This window comes from Python bivittatus, unplaced genomic scaffold (genome assembly GCF_059951505.1).
Source record: "Python bivittatus isolate LINGU-HERP-01145 unplaced genomic scaffold, Pbiv_v1 ctg000080_np1212, whole genome shotgun sequence".
NCBI lineage: Eukaryota > Metazoa > Chordata > Lepidosauria > Squamata > Pythonidae > Python > Python bivittatus.
Window position 1 is genome coordinate 82,608,491 of NW_028277035.1, and position 15,623 is coordinate 82,624,113.

Sequence of the window (15,623 nt, forward strand, 5' to 3'; positions counted from 1 at the left end):
AAAAGCCTGACTTCATCTCTTGGGTGTTATTAGACTTAGTTCATTAATGGTTATAAGCAGTTTTAGGTCCTTAGGTGAAAGATGCTGCTATTGTGTTCAGCATTAATGATTATGGCAAGTCCTGATGAAGCACAACAACGAGGATCTGCTGCTGCACGTGTGTGTGTGTGTGTGTGTGTGTGTGTGTGTCAGGGAGGGTAGATTTCTAGATGTATGCTCAATCCTGATAAATGCACGTATTGCAAATAACCGGAGCCTCATGAATGAAAGAAAACTCTGGTGCAGTGTCTGGGCATGAGAGAAATAATGTCTGAGAGGAGGTTTATGAGAGAGATAAGAGAGCTGTAACACCCATGAGCTGTCATCATTTATAGGACATTTTCAAATATTTGGTCAGCCATTTGAGGTAGGCCAGGTCAGGACCCAGACAGGACAAGAATTTCAGGAATGTGACTTTACTGATAAAGTATAATAGCAGACCCTTGAAAGTCTGCCAGAATCTCTCTGCCCCCTCTTATACAAAACAGACCTAAAGGTTATTTTTTTTATTTATTTGTTTAGAGCAGTGTTTCTCAACCTCAGCAACTTTAAGAGGTGTGGACCTCTACTCTACAGTCTTTGCCTCTTAAAGTTGCTAGGGATGAGAAACATTGGTTTAGAGTTTCTTTCTCTAGCCTTCTCCTTTGCTAGGACTGAGTTGTCTCTTATTTTGCCTTAACTGGTCCTGCTTCTCACCTCCTTCAAAGTTTTCTCTGCATTCCTGTACATATTTAAAGCACTTCACCTGTATGTATTATCTGGTGGCAAACTATGCAACAATTCTGTAAGGTGGGACAGATAGGATGAATCTGAGAAACACTGCTGTATTGGTTTGGGGGAGAATGTTGTACAGTCTGCTCTGTTCATCTGGTTAGTATTCCCCAGACTAAAAAGGCAAGTTGAAACATAGTGTAATGGTATGTGGGAACGACCTTGGGAGACGGGGGAAGAGCCACAGCCAGAAGAATGGTCAGATAAGAGGCATCTTAGCCTGCAGCAGAAATGCAAGATTGATATCAGCGTTGCAAGGTAGTCCAGACAGAAAGCATGCCCAGATGAACTAATTTTACTTTACTGTAAAGTTACATTAACAGAATACTGCAAGTCTGAAAGTACATTTCTCCCCTGTCGCCTTTACAGCTCAAGAAACTAGGGAGGGTCCCTTCTGAAACATTTGCCACATCCACATTCCTGTTGCAGGCGAAGCTGCCTCTTATCCAACTCCTCCCTTGGCTGCGGCTCTTCCCCCTGTCTCCCAAGGTCATTCCCAAATTCCATCACACACACTGATCATTACATTTTTGCACTTCTCTGAGTTTCTAATGCTGTCCTTGGAAAGAAAGGCACCAAATGCATGTTAAGAAAAATGGGTACAAAATCTGCATATTTGTCAGGTTCAGCCCAAGAACCACAGCGAGGCCATCCAGTGCAGTACAGTTCCTTTATTGACTAATACCTATTAGAGGGAATCTCACCAGACTAAACTTATCTACAGCTACTAGAGAATCTACTCTGTGAGGCCCTAGGGAGGAGCCAGCCTCATCCTCTTCGTTTTCCCACACTCTTGTTGCAGGCTGAGGAGCTGCTTCCCTTGGAATGTCTCTCCCCGCTCCTGACAACCTTGAAGCTCCATTCCAGAATCTTCCCCGCTCATGTTATCCATCACAATATTTTAGGAGAACTTATGAAGGTATGAAAATAAAAGAAACAGCTTTGTAACCAACAAAAAAACTGATTTAGATAGAAACGGCTCATTTCCAGTCCATCTCCCCATATACAGGACAGGAGAAAGCGAAGCATTGACAGTAAAGCAGTTGGGCACTGTTTAATATAGAGCAGAAGATGCCAGATTGGGGGCAGAGGATAAGGCTAAAAATGTCTTCTGGCATAGTTCAGACCACAATTTTCACTGCCAGAACTGGGTTAGAGATGCCACTATGTCCTATTTGCAGTTGTAGCCTGCACAGAAAGAAATAGGTTGTGTGGCTCAGTGATTCCCAGTTTTGTCAAGGTAGGAAAATTCAGCTTATACCCAGAAGCTGGGGCCCCTCTTTTCACTAGTGTGGCAGAAAATAGCCTAGTTCACATTTACCCATAAGCCATATTGAGATTTGTTTTTGTCTGAATGCATATTGTAATCCCACTCGTTATGGGAGATGTTACCTGCAAAACAGGCTATTAGTTCAACAAGTCTTTTATGTATGTATGTATATGTATATGTATGTGTGTGTGTGTGTTTGTGTATATAAACTGTGTGTGTGTGTGTGTATATATATATATATATATATATATAAAATTTTTAAAAAGGGAGATAAAAACTAACACAAACTAATACAAAGCAAGAAAAAGAAAAGAAAAAGAAATTAGAGAGAAGCTAAAAGTGCAAAAAAAAAAAAAAAGAAGAAAGGGAAAAAAAGAGAAAAATAGAAAAGAAAGAAACAAGTCAACCATAGATTATTACAATGATCTATGGCAGACAACCTCTGGATTAAACCACTGGTATATATGGATATATGGAGAAAATCTATCTACCTACCTATCTAGTCGTTAGGAGTCGAAAACGACTTGATGGCACATTATCAATCAATCACTACATGGGTGGTTCTTTATTGGAGTAAAATTCAAATTGCTGTTGTTTTGTTCACAGCTTGGGACTCAGAGACACAAAATGGGTAAGAGGACATGAATTTAGAAGGACTAATTTAGTGAAGAAGAAAAATGAGGAAAGGGAAAGGGAAGATAAATACAAGTGGGGTTTCACTGTATTTTAACTGAACAGCAATACACTTGCAGACTGAAGTCCTGACAATATGAAATGATAGAACTTTCTGTAGGAATTGTCTCAGTTGTGCAATTCAGTTTAGGAGAATCAATTCTCATAGGAGGCAGAGACCTCCTGTGGGATGAGGGGCAGGCTAAAATTCACTGTATGCTTTCAGGGAATTACTGAAGACCCTGTAAAGCTCAGTCTGAGCAGATTTTTGTCCTTAGCACCCACACTAGAAATAATTATACAATTGTGCATGTTTGACACCTACCTTTTAAGAGTGCAACCTTGGCCTGGTATGCAAATAAAATTGACGTATGGCCTTTGACTCCCAAAAGAGTTGTGTTCCTCTGATTTAAACCATATAAGGGAGTCTGACGTTGGGAGTGGATACACTGTACATGGCATGTCAACTGGATTGTAAAAATAATGCATTCCCAAAGAGCATAATCAGTAATTGCGGTATTATTAAATGTTCAGTTTCTGATGTTTAGATGTAAATAGGACATACCCTCCGATGTCTAGTTTTCAGTGACACTTGGACTGATTGTTCTATTGAATATAAATAATGAAATGTTGGATTTTTGCAACTTCTTCATACCTAATAAGAGGTTCTCAGGGTTTACCAACTCCTATTTTATATTCATGTAATTTTCCCACTTTGCAATTTATACATACTGTGTGAATTTGAAATATACCACTTAAGACTTTGTGCAGCCTATAGTTTACATTTCTGTCCTTTGGCAGGTGGCTTCTTTTTTTCATATCCATCCCCACATTCCCACGAAATGGAGAACAGCTATATTTTAGACAGATAAAATAATACACTTGAAGAAGCAAGTGATTTGATGATAAGTAATTTGAAAGCTAACTCTAGAAGGTCAAGGCACATGAACTTATTTTGGCTTATTAAGCCAGGAAAGGAGTAAAAGCGCAGTCTCTTTTGCCTGTACATGCAGTCTCTTTGCTGATCCTTCTTAAGAGCTGAAATTAAACCAGGAAGTTCCTAATTAACTACAGCTTCCAATTTTGAGTGGTCAGTACATTTTGGTTACTGGGCTTTGAAAAAGCTTAAAACATTTAAACTAACTCAAAATATTGGTTAGGATCAAACCTTTTCCTGAGGTTAGAAACTGTATCGTTTTGTTTCTATGGACAAAAGAAGAATTCATGGTTGGTTCATTTAGAGTCAACTTCAACTTGACGGCATTTAATCAGCAATTGCATAAAAATTTATTGGTGTGCAGTGCAAACGCTAGATAAGATTTTTTTTCTTTTCACTGAGATATGATTATGAAAACTGGAGCATGGATTTTTTAGCTTTCTCCTTACAACCTTGGGTTGGCTCACTATACTTCCAGGCTCAGTCAGAACCAACAAGATGGCTAGAAAATCCCAACAGTTTCCATTAATCTTTTGCAAGCTTCTCTTAATTAGTCCAGCAGTATGCTCCCCAGTTTTAATTGGTTTTACTTTTGTTTTAATAAATCACATTTCCCTTTCCTTGTTGATATCAATTTCTTTAACAATCCTCCCACACCGTATGTCTTAGTATTGCATCATAATGGTAGATATGTTTTTCAGCATGTTACAGACAGGAAGAATTCAATATGCTCAGCCACTGTTAAGCTGCTTAGATTTTTGTTTTCTCATTAATTTTACCCTATCTGCTCAGTTTTGATTGTCTCCTCCACTTGAGGTTTCTATGAGCTAGCTAATGTAGACATATGTGTCCAATTGCATCTATGTTATCTTTGATTTCTTCGTTAATGTATGTGGACAGTTCCAACCTCTGTTCCTGGTGACATTTGAAAATAACTTTTTGTTATGAGCCAGGAAATGAGCTATCCAGACATCGAGAGGATTCTTTTTTATTTCTAAGTATCTCTTCCTCCCTCCTTCTCTTTCTGGCACTTATTTATTTATGTTCATTTGTTTAAACAATTTATATGGCAGCCTGTCTCACAAAGGGTTTTTTTTTTACAGAGATTAAAACCAAAAAAACAATAACATAGTTCTTAAAATCAATATTCATGACTAGGGTCAAAAAGCCATTCTTCAAATCACTAAGGCAGTGTTTCTCAACCTCAGCAACTTTAAGATGTGTGGACTTCAACTCCCAGAATTCCCCAGGAGCATGCTGGCTGGGGAATTCTGGGAGTTGAAGTCCATACATCTTAAAGTAGCTGAGGTTGAGAAACACTGCACTAAGGCAAAACAATCAGATAACGTGGCTTACTTAACCTCCCGTCTCAAATGCACGTGGGGACATCCAGGTCTTTAATGCCTTGCAAATGACCAGCAGGGCTGGGCAAACCTGGATCTCTAGTGGCATGGTGTTCCACAGGGCAGGCCCAGTGGCAGACATTACTCCTTATGATCTCCTTCCTACCCAGCTAGTGGGTTGAGATTCCAAGATCATAGGAATCTGCTTTTGGAATCCTTTCCATAATTTCCCCGCTACCCTTGAAAGCCTGAATGGATTCTTGTGACGGAATAGAATAGTTTTCACTAATTCATGTTTCCATAGGAATCTTTGGATTCATATTAGAAGCGATGATAAGGGTGAGCATAACCCAGTAACTTTTCTTTCAGTGGGAATGAAAAAAAACAATATGAAGATGTGGGCACAAGGGGGCTGCAAGGGGAGGAGAGAAGAAGAAAGTCTTATTGCAGGAGAGGATGATCCCCATTTACACATCATTGTCTCTGAATGGCATTTGCGTTGCAAACCTGCTGAACTGCTACTGTTTTTTAAGGTCTACTGGCTAATAATTTTCTTTGTGCTGCTTTCGTTCTAGAAGGCAATACACTTGTTCGCTTCTCAAGGAACACTGCTAAATGGTGTTTTTGAGATAATGAAAGAGACCCTGATGTGGTTATCAAAAGTAAATGCCCATAATAAGTGGCTGAGAATTAGTATTTTAGAAGACATTCTTAGGCAATTATGTTCCCCTTGATTTCATAGAGGAACCTTGCATTAGGGTGTCATTTTTGATAGCAAATGTCTGCTAAGTGGATGTATTTTATGCAATTTACTTGAAACAGCAACATTTATATTAAACCAGCAAGCAAATCCACTATTTTGATTGAATAGGTATACAACAGCGTTCAACTAATCTAATATCAGCTCTTTAGTGTTTATTGTTTTTTGCTTCTGCTTAAACATCTGATGTCAGGGTGCACTGCGCAAAGGTCTGTCATAGTAGCCTAGTATCCACACAACCTTTGATATATAAGACCTTGGCATTAAAGAAAGGGACAATTCATGTTTTATAATCCCCTGGTGAACAATGTAGCATCTTTCTGCCTTGGTAAACCAGCTTCCTTTTCTATGATCAATGAATGTAAACTGCTACAAAAGAGAGGAACCTTGGGAGGAGAAAGGAACCAAGCTTCCGCAACAGAAGCTGCTTGCGCTGACTTCAAGACCGGAGGGATGACGCATAAGACACGTTCCTGAGTTCATCTAGGGTCAGTTGGATTGCTTGGCCTCACTTTGTTTGCTCCACACCCTGTAATAAAAGGAAGGATACTAAACGCCGTTTATATGGAAGCTGGTTTTTGTTTTTACTGTCGATAATCCTTGATGCACAGTATTTGAAAAATATTGATCCTATTTAGGAAGAGCTGTCATTAGGCAACAAAATAAAACCAAACTTATTGCTGATTTTTATGCGTTGTGCATTTTATATAGTCGTCCACAAAAAGACACTGGGAATTTCAAGAATTCACGGAATTGCCGTTATCAGGAATCATAACCCTAGCAGGTCCAGACTGTGGAGATAGGGAACAGAGATGTAGGCTTTCAAACAATGAACAAAATACATGCACTTCCTTTATATCACAAAGGTAGGCTATTAATCATCCAGTTTAGCAGTGTAAACTCAGAATGGCAGTGATGATCTACAGGTTCTTGAAGAAAGAAAACTTCCTAGTTCTACCAGTATGGCATAGTGGTTATGTGTTGGATTAAGATCAAAAAGAGCCAGATTCAAGTCCATCCATAGAAGCTTACTGATGACTTGGACAGATTGCTGTTTCTCAGCCCAACTTATATTAAGGTTGTTGTGAGGAAAAAATGGAAGAGAGCTTACTGGTCATGCTGTGTGCATTGCTTGGAATTCCTGAAGAAAAAGGGGAATGATGATGATAATAATTTAGAACTCAAAAATTACTTGGAAGTGCTAGAACTCTTATGCGTGCAAGGCATATGTTCCATTACTGATATGTAAGCTTTTCTCAATCAGAAGATGACTAAAAATTACATGAATAATTGCAGCAAATTTATTTATTTAGCAGATTGATATAGCCACCCATCTCATAAAATGATGCCTTCCAAGTTAAATAATGGGAAAGAGGGAATTTCAGCTAGATCACTGTTTCTTGAAGTGTGATCCTACAACTCCTGGGGGTCCTCCAAGACTCTCTCAAATGTCTGCAAAATCAAAATTATTTGCCAGCATATGTTGAAAAATAATACAATATTAAAATCCCATCAAACAATTATGAGAAGCATTAGCAGCAATTTTCACTTTTAATATGGTAAATATTGATAAATATAACCCATACAAACAAAAGCTCTTTTGGGGTCCTCCATAATTTTTAAACGTGGGAAGGGGTCCTGAGAGACAAACGTTTAAGAAACACTGAGGTAGATGATTGGGTGAAGATTAGATCCTTCTTCCCACACATCACCCTCTTGATTTAGATTCTATGCTTAGAATTTCTGAAAACAAAGGACAGCAACATCTAGAAAGATAATTTCTAGAGGACTAGTTGATCAGTCTACCGCAGTGAATACATCAAAGAGTCTTGTGGCACTTTAAAGACTAAAGGTATGTATTAATCCATCAAGTGTTCTCTTCCCTCTCAAAGGTTTTCCAGCAAACATTCTACTGGGCTGTGGCATAGGGAAAAGCTAGGATAATTTTATAACATTTTATACCTCAGTTCCTTTTTCCTTTGATGTTGTGTCTTCTTACTCTGAAAGCTAAAGAGCAGGGCTGCTTCTTTCTGTTGATCTGTAAACTACACCAAGAGCTGTTCCAACTAAGGTATGAGAAATACATACTTTAAATAAATAAATAAGCTCAGGATGTTTAGTGTAGCATAAGGGAATGTAGGCTAGATTTCATTTCAACAGATGCATTAAACTTCACTCACAAGAATGCAGTTATTGAGGCTTTAGTTGGATTTCAGAGATAGGCATGGAACTGAAAGAGCTTTGATTGGTCTTGTGGCGGACCTATGGAGGATCTTGTGGAGGACCTGTGGTGGGACTTGGATGGAGGGTCCTATAAGAGCTCTTGGTGGCATGGTATCCTTCTCAACCACCTCCAAGGGTTGGGAGTGGTTATACTTCTTCCTTAGTGACCAGGTCCAGTTAGTGGGGATGGGAGGGGAGATCATGCCCTTGGCCACTTCTGTTGAGCTCAACCTTCTGTCCAATTTTGTTTAATATCTACTTGAAATCATTGGGGGTCAACTGTCAGTTTGGGGAGATGCATCACCAGTCTGCAGGTGATACCCAGTTGTAGATGGGTGGTAGCCAAGGAGGTACACATACCTAACACATTAATATAGTTTCACTCAAGGACACCCCACCTAACCCAGGGTCTGGGGAAAAAGCCAGGTCTTCGAGGCTTGTTTAAAGGACGGGAAGGTTAGATCAACTTGGACCTCCAGGGTAACACTATTCTAGAGGACAGGTGCTACAACAGAAAACGTACCTTCTAGGTCCCATCGATGACACTGCTTTAAAAATGACACCTGGAGCATGCCTACTATGTCAGATCTTCCCAGACAGGCAGAGAAAATGAAAAAAACAAAGTGATGAATGCTAATACTACTTTTATTGTAAGGTTATAGTAACAGAATGTTGCAAGTATGAATGTGCTTCCCCCCTCTCTCCTTTTATCTTCATGAGAACTAGGGAGGGTCTTTTCTGAGATACTTACTTGGATTACAGTTCTGGCCTGGACTCAGATATCCTTTATCAGACCATTGTCTTGGTTGCACCTCTTCCTCCTGTGCCCATTCAGTTATCAGGTCAGACCTCTCATCCCTTTAACATTTTGAATGTGGAAAGCCTTAGTACTGTGAAGGAAGGTCAGTTTGATTCAAAGAAGGGAGAGGGTAATGCTAAGCCATTACAGAAAAGATATTTGAGTTCTAGGAAAGTAGAAAACATGAGAAAGAAATTCAAAACAACCCTGTCTTGACTGTGCTAGGTATAAGATGAAGTGGAAAGAGGCCTTGACAGGCTTTCAAGATTCTGTTACAATACCCTAACTACATTAAAGTATATTCCAAGACTCCCAACAACTCCTGTTTCCCGATCTCACCTGCCCTGACCAGGGATTAAGCAGAAGCAGCAGGCAGGGACCAGTGAGGGTTTGGTCATCAAGCACTGGGGCTGAGTCCAGAGAGCTAGAAGACAGAATCAGTACCAAACACAGAATACATCTTCCCTGCAAACAGCTTGCCCCCATCTCCCATCATATTTGTCTCTGCCCACCATAACCAAGATTTTCCTGCCTTCCTTACCTCTCCATTAGACCAACTCCCCACATTCCCTGCTACACTTCCCCAGGTACAAGCCCCTTTCAGCAACCTGATGTTACTGCTCACAAGCCTCACCAGCCAGCTGGCCTGCAGGTATTCTCCAAGCTGCTTCTGTCCAGCATTCAGCTGCTCCTCAGTCCCTAACAGGCCAGCTGCCCATTCCTATTAAATCCTAACTTAGCTCTCAATGAGGTTGCACTTCCTGGAAAGTTCTCCTGGCTTCTGCTTGAATAATAGGTGGAAGCTGTGACATCACATGTGGCTATTCCTGAACAGATACTTTGGCAGCAGTCATTCATGCTCTCATCACCTCACATCTGGATTCCTGTAATGTCCCCTACTTGGGCCTGTCTTTGAAAACTTTGAAAGAGTCGGTTCAAAATGCAGTGGCCCAGTTTAGCAGAATAACCCCTAAATCGCAGGAGATGCCAATGAGTTTCCAGGTATAATTCAAACTGTTGGTAATCTTCTATAAAGCCCTTTATAGCACAGATCCTTGTTATCTGTGTGGTCATCCTTTCTGAGTAGAGTTTTTCCATTCTTTAGAAAGACCAGTTTAGATGTAGAGCTTATCCAACATTTCAACGCAGTCCTGGCATTCTGGGTCAGATGCTGTACAATGTTTTCCTGGTCACAGCAATATGCCAAAGATTCCAGGGTAGCTGCCAACTCAGTAAAAAGTAACCTTGAAAAATCCTTCCTCCCTCATGATCATCTTTCTCCAGAGAGAGAGAAAGAAGGAAGCTATGCTATAGTAGTCCCTGTACCAAGGTATGCAATGATGGCTGCATCCAACAGAGTAATTTAACTTTTTGAGAGGTACCTGAGTTCCATAGCATTGATACCTTGATGAGCACATAATAAAAATCTTAGAAGGAGCCCAAGATAATTGTAACAACAGCAAACTCTGATTCTTGTTTGTGAGAAATAAGCCCTTTTGGGATTAGTATAATAGCCATACCTGTTTTTCAGTTGTTTATCCATTTCATTTCAAAGGACAGTATATGTGTATGCTGAGTATCTGAAGACAGCCACATATTGATGTCAAACATGACACATATCTTAACCATTCATTGGCAAGAATACAGAACATTGAAAAAAAAGATAGAAAGGAGCAAGGAAATTGCTCTTCCCTATGAATCTTGCGTATGATCCATATAGATATCATTGTATGGGAGCCAAGGAAATGAATATTTCATCAAATACCATAACTTCAGCAACTCCCCCCATCAACCTCAACCTAGACCTATCTACAGCACATGCCCACTTCTTTGATATTACTGTAAATCGAAGAATAGACACATAAAAACGACCTTATACAGGAACCTTATAAGTTGCCATGCATATCTACATGCTTCCAGCTTCCTGCAGAAGACACACCACCGAATCTATCATTTATAATCAGTTTTAATGCTACAATCATACTTGTTTGGACCCACCTGACAGAGATTCTCAACTAATGGAATTAAACCAGGCATTCAGGTGACTGAACTACGCACCCAATGAGATCAACAATCAGTCTAGCCAGATTGATTCCCAGGGAGGATCTATCAAAAGATAGACTACAGAGAAAAACAACAACAGAACACCTAATCTAAAGCAGATTCTCACAAACAATAAGAAACAGTGGGTTAATGATACTAACATGGGGGCCAACCCCTGATACAAACCTAGTTGTCTACTTTGCCCCCACATCTGCACCAACAACACCATCACAAGCCTCAACATGCTTCATATATTCTTCCTCTAATGTGCTATATTATTTACCTTCTAGCACTGAAGATGTTACCTAGCCAGGTAACGAAACATCTTCAAGAAAACAACCAAGCTCAGAGAACCCCAAGGACTCTGCTATATTATTTGCCCCTCTGAATTCTGCATGGGACAAACAGGACAAACTTTGCTCAAAAAAATTAATGGATACAAGTTTGACATCACAACTCAAAAGAAAGACAAAAGTAATAGAATATTTCAACCTACCACAACACTCTAAGGCAGGCCTCAAAGTGACCATTTTGGAAAAATGAGACTTTAACAGCACCTTTGAGCAAGGAACTGCAAAAGGTTTCAGGCAATTTCTGGAGGTCTCAACTAACACAGTGGCTTTTCACACATTACAATTGTTATCTTTCTCACAAGTAACCTGCATCTGTGTAGCCAACCTATCTTCCCCTCCTTCTCCCTCCCCTACCTCATTCCAGTTTAAACTCTACATCAGTCTAGCCACCCAATACATCTGAGGAAGCCTTTTAATATAATTTGTTAGTCGGAAAAGGTGCTACCAGAGTCCTGATTTTTTGCTAAGTTGATGCTTTGTAATTCCAGGCTGAATATTCCTCTAGAGAGGTCTATAAATTTTCACAAAATCCTGAATTGCTCATATAGCACAGATAAAAGGGAAGAAGGCCCTTGCAGCATTTATTTTTGAGAAAACAGAAATCAGATAAATTGTCTTCCCCCCAAAATATCTATCCAATATTTTGGTTACTTATTAATTTGAAGTCAGAGCTTTGGGATTTATTTTCTGTAGAACTTCAAGGATTCCTGGGCAGCCAGCACCAATTAGTGTTCCTACTAATTATAAATTAGTGAAGAGGCTAAGTTGACAGCCCAAGACCTTTGCGACATAGCGTTTGAATGAGGAAGAGTGGAGTCTTTTCATTTGGAGGGAAGGAGAGAAGGTTATATGCTGTCATAGTTCATTATGCTTTTGCAGCACACTGTAGAAAAATAACGTAAAGTCATGTAAATTATTTTCATCAAAGCAGAATTTTGCCTGTAGGATAAGAAAATATAGCACAGCTATGCTGCTGCTCAGTTCTGAAACCTTTATCTAAAATATATTAGGAACAAGAATGGCACATATAAAATACTTATAGGCCCAATTGCCTATAATTTATTTAGTAAGCATATTTTTATATTGCTTCTCATTACAAATCATCATCATCTTCATCTTCATCATCATGCACAGAATAAAATAAAGTCAATACAGTATGTGTGTGTATATACATATACATATACATACTGTACATACATTTTGTTGTTGTTGTTCAGTCGTTAAGTTGTGTCCGACTCTTCGTGACCCCATGAACCACATTGCGCCAGGCCTTCCCGTCCTTCACTGCCTCCCTGAGTTTGCTCAGTTTCATGCTCATTGCTTCAGTGATGCTATCTAACCATCTCATCCTCTGCCGTCCTCTTCTCCTTTTGCCTTCAATCTTTCCCAGCATCAGGGTCTTTTCCAAAGAGTCCTCTCTTCGCATTAGGTGGCCAAAGTATCTGAGCTTGAGCTTCATTATCAATCCTTCCAATGAGCAATCAGGGTTGATTTCCTTTAAGACTGACTGGTTTGACCTCCTAGCAGTCCAGGGGACTCTTAAGAGTCTTCTCCAGCACCACAGTTCAAAGGCATCAATTCTTCGGCGCTCAGCCTTCTTTATGGTCCAGCTCTCACAGCCATACATTACTACTGGAAAAACCATAGCCTTGACTATGCGGATCTTTGTCGGCAAGGTGACGTCTCTGCTTTTTAATATGCTATCTAGGTTTGCCATAGCTTTCCTCCCAAGGAGCAAGCGTCTTTTAATTTCATGGCTGCAGTCTCCGTCTGTGGTGATCTTGGAGCCCAAATAAATGAAGTCTGTTACTGCTTCCATTTCTACCCCTTCTATTTGCCATGAATTGATGGGTCCAGATGCCATGATCTTAGTTTTTTAATGTTGAGTTTCAAGCCAGCTTTTGCACTCTCCTCTTTCACCCTCATCAAGAGGGTCTTTAGTTCTTCTTCACTTTCTGCCATTAGGGTGGTATCGTCCGCATATCTGAGGTTGTTGATGATTCTCCCTGCAATCTTAATTCCGGCTTGTGATTCTTCCAGCCTGGCATTTCTCATGATGTACTCTGCATATAGGTTAAATAAGCAGGGTGACAGTATACAGCCTTGTCGTACTCCTTTCCCTATTTTGAACCAATCGGTTGTTCCATGACTGGTTCTAACTGTTGCTTCTTGGCCCGCATACAGATTTCTCAGGAGACAGGTAAGATGGTCTGGTACCCCCATCTCTTTAAGAATTTGCCAGAGTTTGTTGTGATCCACACAATCAAAGGCTTTTGCATAGTCAATGAAGCAGAAGTAGATGTTTTTCTGGAACTCTCGTGCTTTCTTCATGATCCAGCGAATGTTGGCGATTTGATCTCTAGTTCCTCTGCCTCTTCGAAACCCAGCTTGTACATCCGGTAGTTCTCGGTTCAAGTACTGCTGAAGCCTAGCTTGTAGGATTTTGAGCATAACCTTGCTAGCATGTGAAATGAGTGCAATTGTGCGATAGTTTGAGCATTCTTTGGCATTGCCCTTCTTTGGAATTGGAACGTAAACTGACCTTTTCCAATCCCGTGGCCACTGTTGCGTTTTCCAAACTTGCTGGCATATTGAGTGCAGCACTTTAACAGCATCATCTTTTAGTATTTTAAATAACTCAGCTGGAATACTGTCATCTCCACTAGCTTTGTTGTTAGCAATGCTTCCTAAGGCCCACTTGACTTCACTCTCTAGGATGTCTGGCTCAAGGTCAGTGACCACACCAGCATGGACATCAGGGACATTAAGATCTTTCTTGTAGAGTTCTTCTGTGTATTCTTGCCACCTCTTCTTAATCTCTTCTGCTTCTGTTAGGTCCCTGCCTTTTTTGTCCTTTATCATGCCCATCTTTGCAGTAAACGTTCCTTTGATATCTCCAATTTTCTTGAAGAGATCTCTAGTCTTCCCCATTCTATTGTTTTCCTCAATTTCTTTGCATTGTTCATTTAAGAAGGCCTTCTTATCTCTCCTTGCTGTTCTCTGGAAATCTGCATTCAGTTGCTTATATCTTTCCCTTTCACCCTTGCTTTTTGCATTCCTTCTTTCCACAGCTATTTGTAATGCCTCATCAGACAGCCATTTTGCTTTCTTGCATTTCTTTTTCCTTGGGATGGTTTTAGTTGCTGCCTCCTGTACAATGTTACAGACCTCCGTCCATAGTTCTTCAGGCACTCTGTCTACCAAATCTAATCCTCTAAATCTATTCATCACCTTCACTGTGTACTCACAAGGAATATGATCTAAATCATACCTGAGTGGTCTAGTGGTTTTCCCTACATTCTTCAATTTAAGCCTAAATTTTGCAGTAAGAAGCTCATGATCTGAGCCACAGTCAGCTCCTGGTCTTGTTTTTGCTGTCTGTATAGAGCTTCTCCATCTTTGACTGCAAAGTATGTAATCAATCTGGTTTCGGTATTGACCATCTGGTGATGTCCATGTGTAGAGTCGTCTCTTGTGTTGTTGGAAAAGAGTGTTTGCTATGACTAGCTTGTTCTCTTGACAGAATTCTATTAGCCTTTGCCCTGCTTCATTTTGTGCTCCAAGGCCAAACTTGCCTGTTATTCCGATTACTCCTTGACTTCCTACTTTAGCATTCCAATCCCCTATGATGAAAAGGACATCTTTTTTTGGTGCTAGTTCTAGAAGGTGTTGTAGGTCTTCATAGAACCGGTCAACTTCAGCTTCTTCAGCATCAGTGGTTGGGGCATAGACTTGGATGACTGTGATATTGAATGGTTTGCCTTGGATACGCACTGAGATCATTCTGTCGTTTTTGAGGTTGTACCCCATTACTGCCTTTCCCACTCTCTTATTGACTATGAGTGCAACTCCATTTCTTCTAAGGGTTTCTTGCCCACAGTAGTAGATATAATGGTCACCCGAATTAAATTCACCCATTCCCGTCCATTTCAATTCTCTGATTCCCAAGATGTCGACGTTCAATCTTGTCATCTCATGTTTGACCACATCCAGCTTGCCTTGGTTCATAGATCTTACATTCCAGGTACCTATACAATATTGTTCTTTACAGCATCGGACCTTCTTTTCGCTTCCAGATACATCCACAGCTGAACGTCCTTTCGGCTTTGGCCCAGCCGCTTCACTCTTTCTGGAGCTACTTGGAAATGCCCTCCACTCTTCCCCAGTAGCATATTGGACACCTTCCGACCTGAGGGGCTTATCTTCCGGTGTCATATCTTTTAGCCTTTTAACATTGTCCATGGGGTTTTCTTGGCAAGGATACTGGAGTGGGTTGCCATTTCCTTCTCCAGCGGACCACATTTTGTCAGAACTCTCTGTCATGACCTGTCCGTCTTGGGTGGCCCTGCACGGTATAGCTCATGGCTTCACTGAGTTACGCAAGCCCCTTCGCCACGACAAGGCAGTGATCCA

At 40.4% G+C, this 15,623-nt stretch overlaps 1 long non-coding RNA gene across 2 annotated transcripts; it reads right to left on the reverse strand.

The window, feature by feature from the left end:
* Window positions 1–5,006: 5,006 nt before the first annotated feature.
* On the reverse strand, window positions 5,007–9,668 carry LOC148216751 (uncharacterized). Of its 2 annotated transcripts, none has more exons than XR_015795087.1 (6): window positions 9,449–9,668; window positions 9,154–9,238; window positions 8,767–8,905; window positions 8,539–8,603; window positions 7,755–7,858; window positions 5,007–6,321 (listed from the first exon to the last, which is right to left on the reverse strand). It is a non-coding gene; the product is annotated as an uncharacterized LOC148216751 (long non-coding RNA). The 2 variants fall into 2 exon arrangements; XR_015795086.1 differs by lacking the exon at window positions 5,007–6,321 and adding an exon at window positions 6,622–7,244.
* Window positions 9,669–15,623: the final 5,955 nt, after the last annotated feature.